The 14153-nt window shown below is 42.9% G+C and overlaps 1 protein-coding gene across 2 annotated transcripts in view; it reads left to right on the forward strand.

The window, feature by feature from the left end:
• The window catches only part of BUB1 (BUB1 mitotic checkpoint serine/threonine kinase), a 2040509-nt gene that overhangs the window by 475419 nt on the left and 1550937 nt on the right, over positions 1-14153 (forward strand). The window lies entirely within an intron of this gene.

A 14153-nucleotide genomic window follows, 5' to 3' on the forward strand; every position in this document is an offset into this window, starting at 1 on the left:
AATAATACAGTAGTCTCAAGTAAAACATCTTTAACACCTTTTTTAAATTATCACTTAAGACATAGGCAAACATTAACAAAAAAATTAACGTTTCCATTTAAGTACAATATGCAACATATATATGTATATATATATATATATATATGTGTGTGTGTGTTCTATCAGTCCAACATAAAAAATTGCTGAATTCTTTCCTTCCCTTAATGCTTAGGAGGAGTGATGTTTATTATGTATGTATTGTTCCCACAACTTCCATTTATTTGTGTAGTTTACTCCTTCACTTTTCTAAAGATCCCTCTTCTAGTTCTCACCTCTCGTAATATTTAATGCCTGAAATTCAGTTGGTGTATACTTTGATTTCCCTTTCCTAGCATTTTTTTTGGCAGCCAACAGAATTCAACTTAAGGCCTTACTATGTCTAGGCAATTCAGATCCTATATACAAGCTCAAAAGAATCCTCTCCTTACTCATTTGCTCATAATCTTAAGGAAGCAGAGCAACCATACAGATGGTTATATATATGTTTATGTTGACAGGCCACTGTCATTTAATTATCTGTGGCACTTGCAGAATTTTTCTTCATCTACAGTTAAAGCATGATGCAAGACATTGCATTTTAATTGTCAGATTCTTTTTATGATCAGAGGTATGTATAGTGTAGATTAGGCTAACTTTATACCACACTGTCTTTCTGGTTTGGGTTTTTGGAATCTATAAACCCTTCCTGTCCTTTTATTTATAGTGATGAAATATCAAAGAAAATAGTAAGCAGAGTTCATGTTACTAGTATAGCTTGTCGTCTCCTCTGTTTTTATAGACCCATGCTGACCATCTGTATTTTTTGGGAAGAAATACCTAGGAACATAACTAAATGGATGTCCTCTTGCTGATGTCTCTCTCCTGTCCCCTTTCCCTCTTTTTTTTTTCTTGCTTCTGAATTGTTTGGGCATAATTCATTCCAGATGTGTACTGTATTCCAAGGTTTAACTGCAGGGCAGTCTTACAGCTGGTTTTGTACTGAATATACCAGCTTTGTCATGCGAGTGCTGAGATGGACTTTCTAAATCTTTCCATTTAGATGTCCTTTGCTTAACATTGGGGACTGTCTTTAGTAGGCTTTTGATTGGTATAGCCTTTTGTTTTGAGTATGGGCAATTTCCCTCATGGGAATAATGGTTTTGGATGGATGGATTTTCCTCTGTTTCTGCAGTCAAGGTACATGCACCTTTCAGTGGGGCGCACACAGCTAAATCATGCATTGAGTGAGCAGGACATGCTTTATCTTGCCAGGTTTTTTTTTCTTTTCTCTCAGTTTAGTTCTTTAACTTGATACCTCTTATGAAAACGATCCCACATTTGATGCCTCAATGTTAGGTCATTGAAATGTTCTTATGGCTATCAAATAAGCTAGGACCTCTATTGGCACTGTTTTTCAGCTTATGACAGGAACATTAATCAAACACTGCCATGAATGCCAACAAGAAGCAGGAGGGGAGAATATTTTGACTTCTCTCACTTCTCATAAAATTGTGTAGTTGAGACTTCTAAACCAGAGTGTCACTGGGAGGTTCTTTTATGTAGCCTGAGGCCTTTGCCCATTCACTGTCACTAAAGGAGCAAATGATGGGCAAACAACTCTGTTAACTTCCCCAAGGAAGCATCACTGTTCTCATTTCTTATTTCCTGACTTTCCACTAGCAAGGGCTAGCTTCTGCTTTGGTGCATAAGGAATGCATGAGAAGTACTCTTAACAGCCACCTTTAGCAGTGTCACATGGTATAACCATTGTCCATCAGTCTTTTGAATTGCTAGTGTGTTCTCAGAAAATGCTTGATTCCCCTCCTGTACAGCAGTTGTAGATTAGTAGTACTTTTTCTCTCCTGGTTTCCTCATTTAGTCCAGTAGGGCCTGATGGCTCAGTGTGAGGAAGGTTTGCCTTGGCCTTCCACTACAGAGATGTTGTACCAGGCTGTCTATCGGAGGTAGGTTTTTGATGCCTGATAGCTGACTGCCCCCACAGGAGCATTCTCTTGGTGCGCATTGCCTGACACAGTAATTGTTGAAGGTTTCTTCCCTTCTTGGACTGACTAGCAGATGCATCTCCATGTGCTGGTGCCCCCATTGAAGTTAAGCACTGAGGAAGGATCTTTCTGGTCTGAAAGCTTTGCTAATAAAATTGTTTTTTTATGGCGTTTGCTGGTGTTTCGTTGCATTTTGGCCCCCATTATCAGACACCCAATACACACCAATCCCCATGCTCATTAAAACTCTGTTTTGATCTGAAGAGAGATTCTTCCTTCCTCACTGCATCCTGTGAAGGTGAGTTAAAAAAGCCAATGGTCCTCTTCACTGAGACAGATGTGTTTTAAAGAACTTCCACCTTTTACCTGCACACTAGATTACCCAATCATTGAAAAGGCCTAAGGCTAATGAATTCCACCATGAATTTGGCCTATGGCTTAAGTTCCTTAGCTCCCAGAAATGTTTATTTGGTGAAGAAAAGTCTATCTGAAAAATGTATATTTTTGGATAGATTTGTTCAGAGTATTTTAATTTTCTAGTTTTGGTCTTTTAGCCCTCCCTTCTCACTCTCATCTGTCCAGATTTGTTTTTTCAAGGGTGAGTGCTGGAAAACTTCAGCCCTTTTGAGTCTGCCCTTGTGGAGAATCTGTTTAAGACCCTTTTTTGTAGCTTTTATAGTTGCAACTGCACTAAGCCACGAGGTTATCGATTGAACTGATGCTGTAGTTTGATCAGCAAGCTTAGCTGTAGGTCTGTGCAGGGTCACATGACTCGCTGTTCTCTTTGAAGGAAGGGCTTATAACAGGCCATCCTAGATGCTACTGCTGAAGGAGATTTTCTGCTCATTCATTCTTTCTGGATCTATCTTAGAACTCATGAGGAGATTGCAGGTTTGCAGTACAATTAAGGATATTCTTCGTGTTTAACTGTTGCAGTCATCACATTTTGGGTTATCTGCCTGCAGGTAGCCTTCAGCCGGCCTGAATACCAGAGTCTTCGGATTTCTCCGTCGGATGCTGTCGTTTCTTCCATGACGTCAGGTCATCCGGGTTATAAAACATGCAGCCGATGCCATTACATAAGTCTTTCTTGCCGTGCGGTGCTTGAAGCTGAAACAGTTCGCAAGTGCCGGTCGGCCGACTCCAGAAATTTTAGTTTTTGAGTTTCGGAACCGAAGTCTTCAAAAAAAATAAGTACCCCATTGGGGGTCCTTTTTCGTGCTCTAACCGATGTCAGAAAAAATTATTATTTTTATTTATTTATTTTAACATATATAGGTTGTGTACTTTTTCAGTAGAACACACAGAGAAGGTTCAAAGCAACAGAAGGTTTATTAATATATTGGTTCCGTGGGAAGAGAGCTTCTTCCATAGAATACATAGAGATAAAGCAACAGTCTGTATTGGTGCAGTAGTATCAGTCTGATTTGGTGCAAGGGCATAGCCACTGTGATTTTAGGAAGATTCTTCGTTGCTTCTTGAAAAGTGGGGTGGATGAAAGACCCAACTCCCTGCAAGAAAAATTCTGCAGGCCTTGGGATTCATGACATCTTGCATTCTTCTAATACCATTTGCAAAACTGCATATGAGGAAATTACAAAGGTACCTGAAAAGTGTATGGACTCAGCACAGCCACAGCTTGGAAACAATGATACCACTCATTCCCTGCCTTCAAAAGGAATTTCTATGGTGGGCACAGGCATGTCACCTCAGCAAGGGTCAGACTTTCACCTTACCCACAGCCAGGCAAACTATGACAACAGATGCATCGGACTATGCCTGGGAAGCACACATGGCAGGGCAGTGCATTCAGGGCAAATGGACTACAGATCAGAGACACCTGCATATCAATCAAAAAGAAATGCTAGCAGTGCAGAATGCCCTAACAGCTTTCAAGGACCTTCTACACCCAGGACAACTACTAATAAAGACTAACAATACCACAGTTATGTGGTACATAAACAAGCAAGGGGGCACACATTCCTACCCTCTATGCAGGCAAGCAATGACCTTGTGGAACACTGCACTCTCTTACCAGGATCAATTACAAGCACAATTCCTGCCAGGAAAGAAAAACACATTGGCAGACGACCTAAGCAGAAACATCACGCATCCACACGAATGGAAACTAGATCCACAAGTATTTGCAATGATAGTTCAAAGATGGGGACGCCCAGACATAGATCTGTTTGCAAGCCCCCACAACCACCAACTTCAAAAATTTTGCACAAGGACCTTCCATCCACTAGCTTGGAAAGTGGACGCCCTCTCATTCAGTTGGAAAACATTAACAGTTTATGCCTTCCCTCCACTGCCTCTTCTAGCAAAGATACTGCTGAAAGTCAGATTAGAGAGGCCACAAATGATACTTGTTGCACCAGACTGGCCACGTCAACATTGGTATCCAATTTTAAGGAACATGGCCCATGACCCGCCACGGATTTTGCCGTAAATTCCTCACCTGCTCACCCAGCGAGACCATCAGATTCTACACAGCCAACTCAAGACTTTAAACCTGGCTGCATGGCAAATTACCTAAACAACCAACCAACACCTTTATCCAAAGTTGTTATAGATGTCATTCTGGAGTCCAGGAGGCCCAGTACCAGGAAAACCTATTCAGACAAATGAAAAAGATTTTGCGCCTGGAACCAGGCTAAAGGCCTAAACCCCCTTGATCCAAATATCCCTCAGATTCTACAATATTTGACTGAGATGTTACACAAAGGACTTTCCTTTTCATCTATTAAGATCCACGCTTCAGCAATTTCAGTGCATTACGGCACGGATCCTCCTCTATTTTCACATCCACTCCTAAGACAGTTCCTCAGAGGGGCTAAAAACTTAAGACCACCAAGGAGAGCTCCAACACCTACTTGGGATCTCAATTTTGTTATGGAAAAGCTTACACTGCCGCCCTTTGAACCAGCTTTTTCAGCTGATTTAAAATTTCTTTCATGGAAAACTGCCCTACTACTAGCAATAACTTCAGCTAGAAGAGTCTCAGAGCTACATGCACTAATGGCAGTGGAACCTTTCATCATTTTTCATCAAGACAGAGTGTCTCTACGAACTAATCCTTCCTTTATGCCAAAGGTGGTATCCAGTGTGGCCCTAAACCAAACCATTCACTTGCCCACCTTCTTCCCAAATCCCCAGAACAAAAGAGAAAGACTCCTGCACTCTTTGGACATTCACAGGCAATTACGTTACTACTTGGATAAAACTAAGGCTTTCAGAAAAAAACTGACCAGCATTTTGTAGCCTATGCTACAGGATCACAAGGAAAAGCTATCCCAAAAGAGACAATTTCAAAATGGATAGGACATTGCATACGTTTCTGCTACACACATCATGGGAAACCAGTACCTGCTAACATTAGGTCCCACTCCACCATGGCTACAGCTACATCAGCATCCTTTCTCAGGGGAGTGCCAACCAAGGACATTCTGGAAGCTGCTACTTTGAGTTCAGTGCACACCTTCACCAAACACTATCACTTAACCACTATACTCTAAGACTAGAGCCGGTTTTGCCACTGCAGTTTTGCAGGGCCTACTAGCCTCTTCTAACCCTGTTTGATTCCACCTCCCATCCTTAGCTTTGGGATTCAACCCAAGTGTGATGACTACAGCAGGGTAACATGATGAACATAGTACAGTTTTTTACCTACCATAAATGTAGATGTTCCAGTGTTCACCCTGCTGCAGTCCAGGTTATCCTTCCTCCATCCCCTCTGAACTAGCTGAACTTATCTCTACCACTTCTTCCTATACTACCTCTGTGGTGTATTTGCTTGTGCCTAAGGGTTTTGTTTGATTTTTATATAGCCATATATATATTTTGCCTACCTATTGGGGGCACCTGACATCTGGGGCAAGAAAAACTGAAGAAAATGGCATTGGATGCCTCTTAAATACCCCTGGCGCACTGACGTCAGGGAAGAAGCGACAGCAACCGACACCGGACCAAGACTTGGGTTATCCTGCCGTAAGGTGGTCCTGCAGTCGGCCCGAATTCCAAAGTGTGATGACTGCAGCAGGGTTAACACTCGAACATCTACATTTATGGTAGGTACAAAACTGTGGTTTCTCTCTCTTCTCAGTATCAGGGCTATTCAACCTGTCCCAGCAGAACAAAAGGGACAAGGTTTTTATTCAAGACTTTTTTTTCTGGTACCTAGAAAAGAAAACTCCTGGCATCCTATCCTGGACCTCTCTATTCTCAACACCTTTCTGGTGGTTCCAAAATTCAAAATGCTAACTCTTCAGCTTTTTCCTATGCTAGCCAAAGATGCCTGGCTGGCAAACCTAGACAATACCTACATTTCAGGGCGGGCTCCATGCACTTTCAGTTCTCTGCACTTCCCTTTGGCTTACGTACTGCGCCCCTTTGACTTATCTACTGCGCCCAGGGTGTTCAGTGTGTAACTCCAGCCATTACATTTTGCAGGCAGAGAAATATTCAAATTTACCCATTCTTGGACGATTGCCTGGTTCAGGCCAAAAGCCAGGACTTGCTATTACAACACCTGGCATTTGTAAAGAAACTTCTAACCTCATTGGGGTACATAACCTCATTGGGGTACACCATCAATGAAAAGAAATCGCACCTAGTACTCTGCCAACAGGATTGTATTCCTGGGAGCAAGCTTGAACATAATTTCCCAGATGGCATTCCTCACTCCGGAGAAACAAGTTTATTTGACAACCTACTTCAAACTGTTGGCCACAAAAACCCATCTATCTGCAAGGAAAATACTGCAAGCTCTGGGGTTCATGGCCTCTTGCATTCTGCTAATTCCATATGCAAGACCGCATATGAGGAAACTCCAATGGTATCTAAAATGTCTATGGTGTCAACATTCTCATGACCTGGAAACAATGATTCCTATCATTCCTTGTCTAAGGACAGAGTTCCTTTGGTGGGCAGAGGCCTGCTACCCCAACAAGGGACTCCTTTTCACTCTACCCCCTGCCGCCCAAACCCTAACAGACACATCAGACTATGCATTGGGGGGGGGCTCACATGGCAGGGCAGTGCATTCAGGGCAAATGGAGCCTGAGACAGATGCACCTGCATATCAATCAAAAAGAAGTGCTAGCTGTACAGAATGCTCTGACAGACTTCAAAGACCTTATTCTTCCAGGACAACTATTGGTAAAGACAGACAAAAACCACAGTTATGTGGTACATAAGCAAGCAGGGGGTGGGGGACTCGCTCCTATCCTCTCTGCAGACTAGCCATGACTCTGTGGAACACAGCCTTGAGCTACCAAGTGCACCTACAAGCTCAATTCCTGCCAGGCACACTAAATTCACTGGCAGATGACTTGAGCAGAAACCTAATAGACCCACACGAATGGAAACTAGAACCCAAAATATTCAATCTTTTGAGGAACAAATGGGGGACTCTAGAGGTAGACCTGTTTGCCTCCCCTCAGAACTACCAATTGAACAAATTCTCAAGCTTGGAAAGTGGGTGCCCTGTCCTTTACCTGGGAAAGCCTGTTGTTTTATGCCTTTCCCCCTCTGCCTCTCCTCTTGAAGGTTCTACTAAAGATCAAACAGAACAAGCCAAGGACAATACTGATTGCACCAGACTGGCCATGCCAGCACTGGTACCCCCTCTTGCGTGGTCTGACACTGCTACAAACCATGAGACCTGCCTCGGACCCCTTCCCTGCTGTCCCAGCAGGCGTGCCAGAATCTGCACCCTCAGCTTCAAACCCTGAATCTTGCAGCCTGGCTAATTCCATGAGCTCTCCTCTAGCATCCCTCAGTATGCAGGTGCTGGATGTCATTCTGGAGGCAAGGAAGCCTAGTACTAGAAAATCCTATGCTGAAAAGTGGAAATGATACTGTTCCTGGAGCCAGGCTCAGGGGATGATCACAACAGTGCCCAGCGTACCTCATATTCTAGATTATTTAACAGAAATTCTCCACAATGTCCTATCCTTCTCGTCAGTTAAGATTCATGCCTCTGCCATTTCAGCACACTATTATACTGAGCCAACCCTCTTCTCTCACCCCGTGCTAAAGCAATTCCTTAGAGGGGCCAACAATTTAGGACCTTTCCCCCCAGGAGAAGCTCCCACTCCAGCCTGGGACCTTAACTTTGTATTGGAAAAGCTCAGTCCCCCCCCCCCCCCCCCCCAGCCAGCTGCTACAGCTGAGTTGAAATTCCTTTATTGGAAAACTGCCTTACTTCTAACCATCACTTCAGCAAGAAAGTGTCTGAATTACAGGCCCTCATGGCAGTGGAACCCTTCATCATCTTCCATGCGGACAGGGTTTCCCTCAGGGCTAATCCATCCTTTATGCCCAAGGTGGTGTCTAGTGTGGCCCTAAACCAGTCCATTCATTTGCATACTTTTTTCCCTAATCCTCAAAATAAAGGGGAATGGATACTGCATTCTCTGGATGTGCACAGGCAACTTGGATTCTATTTGGACAGGACAAAGCCTCTCAGGAAATCTGACCCAGCTGCTAGTTGGCTTTGTGGCAGGGCAGAGGGGAAGGCCATTTCAAAGCAAACCATTTCCAAAGGGATAGCCCATTGCATTCATTTCTGCTACAAGCACTATGGAAAACCTACCCCACAGGGGATAAGATCACATTCCACCAGGGCTGCATCTACCTCTATGGCATTTTTCAGAGGAGTCCCTACCAGGGACATCCTGGAAGCTGCTACCTGGAGCTCTGTACATACCTTCACCAAGCATTACCACCTGCCTATCTTTTCTAAATCCAGAGCTGGATTTGCCACAGCAGTCTTGCAAGGCTTAATAGCTGGCCCTAATGCTCCTTAACTACCTCCTTCCTTCCTTAGCTTTGGGAATCAACCCAAATGTGATGACTGCAACAGTGAAACAAGAAGAACATAGTGCAGTTGTGTACACTTACCATAAATGTAAATGTTCAAGTATAGTCATTGTTGCAGTCCTGGTTACCCTCCCTCCAGCACCCTGACTTCTCTTGGCTCTACCTTTCCTTCTTGTTTGGCATATATTTTTTCATGTGTATTTGCTTTTTGATGGGGGTGTACCATACCATATAATTGCTTTCTATTGTGAGGGCATCTCACATCTGGGACAAGAAAAACTGATGTAATGGCATCGGCTGCATGTTTTATACCCCTGACGTCATGGAAGATGCAACGGCATCCGATGCAGAAATCCTAAGACTCTGGTATTCAGGCCGGCTGATGGCTACCTTCAGGCAGATGACCAAACTGTGATGATTGCAACAGTGAATACACTCTAACATCTACATTTATGATAAGCGTACAAAACTGTACTTTCTCTGTAGCCTTTGTGCTGCATCTTATTTCTAGATCAGTCCAGACCTCAAAAATGAATAAGCTTGTAAATAAAGTAGACCCTTCTAGTATCTGGCAGTCTTGCCCTTGTGTAACTATACAATCTGTGCCCTTTAGAGCGTACAGTTCTACTTGTCCAGCAGTTGGCCAAATTCTGACTGCCCACGAGGGAACAGGTTATCCATGCCACTTCAGACATCTCTCAGTGGTAGGTATTATGGATGGTCATGTTTTTTTTTTTTTTTTTACTATTTTCTTACCCCAGAATGGTTTCTGCTCCATGAGCAAAGCTTATAATGAAAATACTGGTCACTGCTGGCAGTAGCCTAAGCTATGTAAGTTATTTCCTTCATAGGATATAACAGCCAGCTAACATCTAAGACTTTAGGGCACCTTTCACACATCCAAACCATTAGTCAGTTCGAGATGAGCGGACTAAGACAGGTTTGGGCCACTGAGGAGGTTCTCTGTCTTCTGAATGTGCCAGTGTTTTCAGTGGGAGAGCACTGAGGTTTCTCAGTCCCTCAGAATTACCTTCCACATATATTTTAATATTTAGTGTATTCAGATATATGTATAGGAAAGTATTTTTTAAATTAGGAATGGTATTTTTTATTGACTGAAACTTGACATTAATGTACTTTTAAACGGGTGTGCACTTCTGTTTCTGTCAATTTAAATTTTCTAAAACTTTTTTTTATATTTAAGAAACTGTGTATTAGTGCTTTACTTTGTTTTTATTACTTTTTAAATGTTACTGCCTTGTGCTTCTTAGTTTCCCCTTGAGAGAAGTACCATTTTCCAACAAACTACTGTCAGTCTTTATTCCAGCCACATAAATAAAAAGTTAAGCATCCTTTGCTGCCACAGTAGGCTAGCAGTTTACCTCAGCCCCAGATGGATGAGATTGCTGTGGTCAAAGCTGGATGTTCTTCGTGTTTCACTGTTGCAGTCATTACATTTGGGTAATCTGCTGGCAGGTTGCCCAGAGTCGGCCAGAATTCCAAAGTCTTGAGTCCTGCGTCGGTTGCTGTCTCCTCTTCCATGACGTCAGGTCGTCAGGGGTATAAAACATGCAGCCAACGCCATTTTCTTCAGTCTTTCTTGCCATGCGGTGCCCGAAGCAGAAGCATTTCGTAAGTGCTGTTTGGCCGACTACTGAAATATTCTCATTTGAGTTTCAGAACCGAAGTCTTCAATAAAGCAAAGTACCCCGTTGGGGAAGCTTTTTTCTTGCTTTTTACCGATGTCAGAAAAAGTTAATAATTGCATTACTTGTGGGAAGCAAATACCTCATAAGGATTTTCATTTATACTGTTTTCCTTGCCTTGGCCCTGATCACAACGTGCCTGGCTGTCGGTTTTGTGCTAGATTTAACCAAGCACTATTAAGCGTCAGTATATTTTTGCATCCAAGTATTTTGGAAACAGATTTAACTACCCAGAGATGTCATCGGATAGCAATCAGACTACTGGAGTGCATAAAAAAACGCAAAGAAAAGGATAGAGAAAGACTGTCTAGATCCAAAACCGACAAAGCTTCTCCAAAGCCAGTCACCTGTTCGCCAGTACTCAGTGAGGCGCTTTCGCAGCCCCTGATACCCACTACCATCGAGTCGCAGGCTTCTACAGACACCCATGTGGAGTCCGGCATGCCGCAAGATACTCAAGGTATTGGACTGACGGATGTATCTCCCTCGGATGGGTCCGGAGCCACTGAGCAGGCACCGGTTTCTGCGGGTGTTTTCAGACCTCAACATTTTTATATCAAACCGAAGAAAGCTGCAAAACCAAAGGGAAAGACACCTTCTAAAACTAAAAAAAAAAGACACCTGAACCACGTGCACAGCCTGTATGCCTAAAAAAACAGATGATCAAAATGGCCGAAGACGTTATTACCTTGATCAGAGGTACCGATCCCCCTCCAGATAAGAGGCATAGGCAAGACACTGACTATGAATCTTCAGATCAGGTTTCTATTTCTTCTGATTCCTGTTCTGATCAGGAATTATCTTTACCTCCCTATGAGGATTCTGATGCTGAGGAGTCTATTCCATCTGCATCTCCTCCTGAGGATTATTCATTTGGAGAAACCTTGCATACTTTGAGCGAGCATTTTCACTGGGAGAGTCAAGACTTCTCAATCAAAAGAGAGGCTCAGGGATTTCCTCCTCCTCCCTCAGCACAAGCCTTTAGCCATTCCCCCTGTATTAGACATTGTGGATGATGTTTTTTCGGAGTCAGGCCTGACCCCTGACTCTCTACCTTCGGCTCCCAGTAAGCCTGACCGGTATTACAGGGTCCCTGACTCTCATACATTTTTATTTAGAAACCCTGCTGCTGATCCTGAAACTATTTCACAGGGCCCAAATGGAATTAAGGCCTCAACAGCAAAAAACCCTACCCCCTCTGACAGAGATTCTAGGGCACTGGACAGATGGGGAAAAAAGGTTTATACATCTGCAACCTTGGCAATCGGGGCTTTAAACTGTCAATTTCATATGCTTAAGTACCAACAACATGTTATGGGATTGCTGAAACAGAAAATGATGATTTCAGAACATGCAGAAAATAAGGAATTGCAGGAATTATTGCATGCAGCTGAACAAGTTGGAAAGCATACTTTGCAATGTGGTTTTGATTTTTTAGTGGCCTCCTGCAGGGCCGCAGTTACTGGATCTGTGATTAGGAGGCATGCCTAGTTAAAGGAACAAAATGTGCCTGATCATGTTAAAGCTAAATTGCTAGATGCACCTTTACAGCATGATTCTCTGTTTGGTATTAAGGCAGAAGAGGTTTTAAAGAAAATGGAAGACAAAGCTAAGTCTATGCAAACTGTTAAAGATTTCTTACAAGTGCAGCCACCTAGATTCAGTAGACACTGGCCTACAAAAAAATTGAGCTCTGTCTGACACAGGAAAGGACCAAAGGGGCAAATCCAGATGCCCTAAGGGTTCCAGGTACCAGGCTCAAGACTCATACAGGTCAAAGCAATGGGGCGTATCCACCTCCAAATCTGGAGGAGATGAAGCGTAAACCTACAGAAAACCCCGTGATGCCCCCCAACCCCTTTTTTGGGCCCCCTTGGGAAATTGCTTTTGGCTAAAATTGCGTTAAACCCAAAAGGGGTTAAAACATGACCAGTAGTTTCCCTTTCCTTTTCCCAAATTGCCTTAACTCAAAATAATGGGAGAGGCAAAAACAGGTTACCCTCCTGGAATGGGGGCCATTCAGAAAGAGGAAGGAATTTACTATTTTGGTCCCAGAAGGTTTCCCGGCCAAACGGATTTATTGATTTGAAATCCTGGACATTCCAAATTAAATCACCTCGCATTTGTTGGGGTTTATCCCTGGGTACTTTATTAAGGGGCCCTAGCCCACAGGTAGAAGTCCTCAGTTAAATCATTCCCAAATTTCCTTCACCCCCCTTTGGTTATCTATCGGGTCTTTAAATTCCGGAAAGGTTTCTTTGAGCAGTATATATTCCCAATTGGAACTCTATTCAAGAGCAGGGAACTTTCCCTGGGTTAAAGGTTTCTAAATGCAGGGCCAATAACGAAAAAATCAACCCCCAAAACCCATCCGGGGGCCTAACCCCGGGTTACCAACCAAGGGAACTGACTTCCAATATGGGCAAAAACCCCAGGTTTCTGAAGCAAATTGGGCTGGCTCTGCATCCTGCCTTTCGAAGACCTTTAAGGAAATTTTGGCCCTAAAGAATAATAGTATTTGCGGAAACAAGTTCTCCATCCTCCCCAAGGATTTTTGGGGAAAGGCCTGTAAAAAATGGTGCCCTTCCTCACCCCCCAAGCCTTAAAGGACATAGTGTTTCCCTAGGAAAAATTCAGGGCATTGGCAAAAAAATTCAAATACAAAAAGAACTTTAAAACCTACTTAGGTTCCCTAGGAATTATAAAGAACACACACAGCATGTGGTAAAAAGCAAGGGGTACCTATTACCAATTCCATTGGCTTTGGGCCCGCTTGACACCAAATACATTCAATAATTCCTCAGGAAAAAACCGGAGCTTTAAGAAAATTTTGGATCCCAGGGAAAACCCAAATTTCTTTAAAAAAGGGACCCCAGAATGATTAGTTCCTTCTTCAAAATTAAAGTTGAAAATTTCCAAGGACTTTTTTAAAGAGGGAAAGGGAGCTATTTCATTGGAAAAGCGTTATGTTTCCCTCCCTTTTCCACAGGTAAAAAAAGAACCCAAAGATTTTAAATTGCCCAGGCCCCAAATCGGCCCAACCAAGGAATTTTTTTAAACACGGACTTCTTCAAACCACAACCTCCCAGAAAACTAGATCCGACAACCAGATTGCCCTTGGCGCAGGAAAGTAAACCACCTATCTTTGGTGTAAATTTAAAGCCAAGAAATTTGAAAATTATCAAAGGAAGGCATTTGTTTTTGGGAAATACCAAATTAGAGACCAAATTCCAGTTTTACTTATTAGTCTTCAAACCATTCTCCCATAATCTACCCCCTCTTTTTATTCATAGGGCCCAATCTTCCCTTTCAAGCAGTTGGCCAATTTTAAGGCCCGGGTCACCATTACCTGAGGGGAAATTATGTTTAAATCCCCTCCCATTTAACAGTTACTATATTTTCTTCCAGGAATTCCCCATTTTCCAAGCAAGACCCATCTGGGGCCTTTTCTATTTACCCAGGCCCAGGGTTTGGTTCCGGATTTTTATCCCTCCGGGTCCATTGGTAAATACCTGGGTTACTTCAAAAGGAAAATTTTTGCTTCCTTGATCCAAATTAAATTTACGGGAGAGGAAAACTTAAAAACTGAGCATTTTTATAT

This window comes from Protopterus annectens, chromosome 1.part2 (assembly GCF_019279795.1).
Source record: "Protopterus annectens isolate FY-2018-M chromosome 1.part2, PAN1.0, whole genome shotgun sequence".
NCBI lineage: Eukaryota > Metazoa > Chordata > Ceratodontiformes > Protopteridae > Protopterus > Protopterus annectens.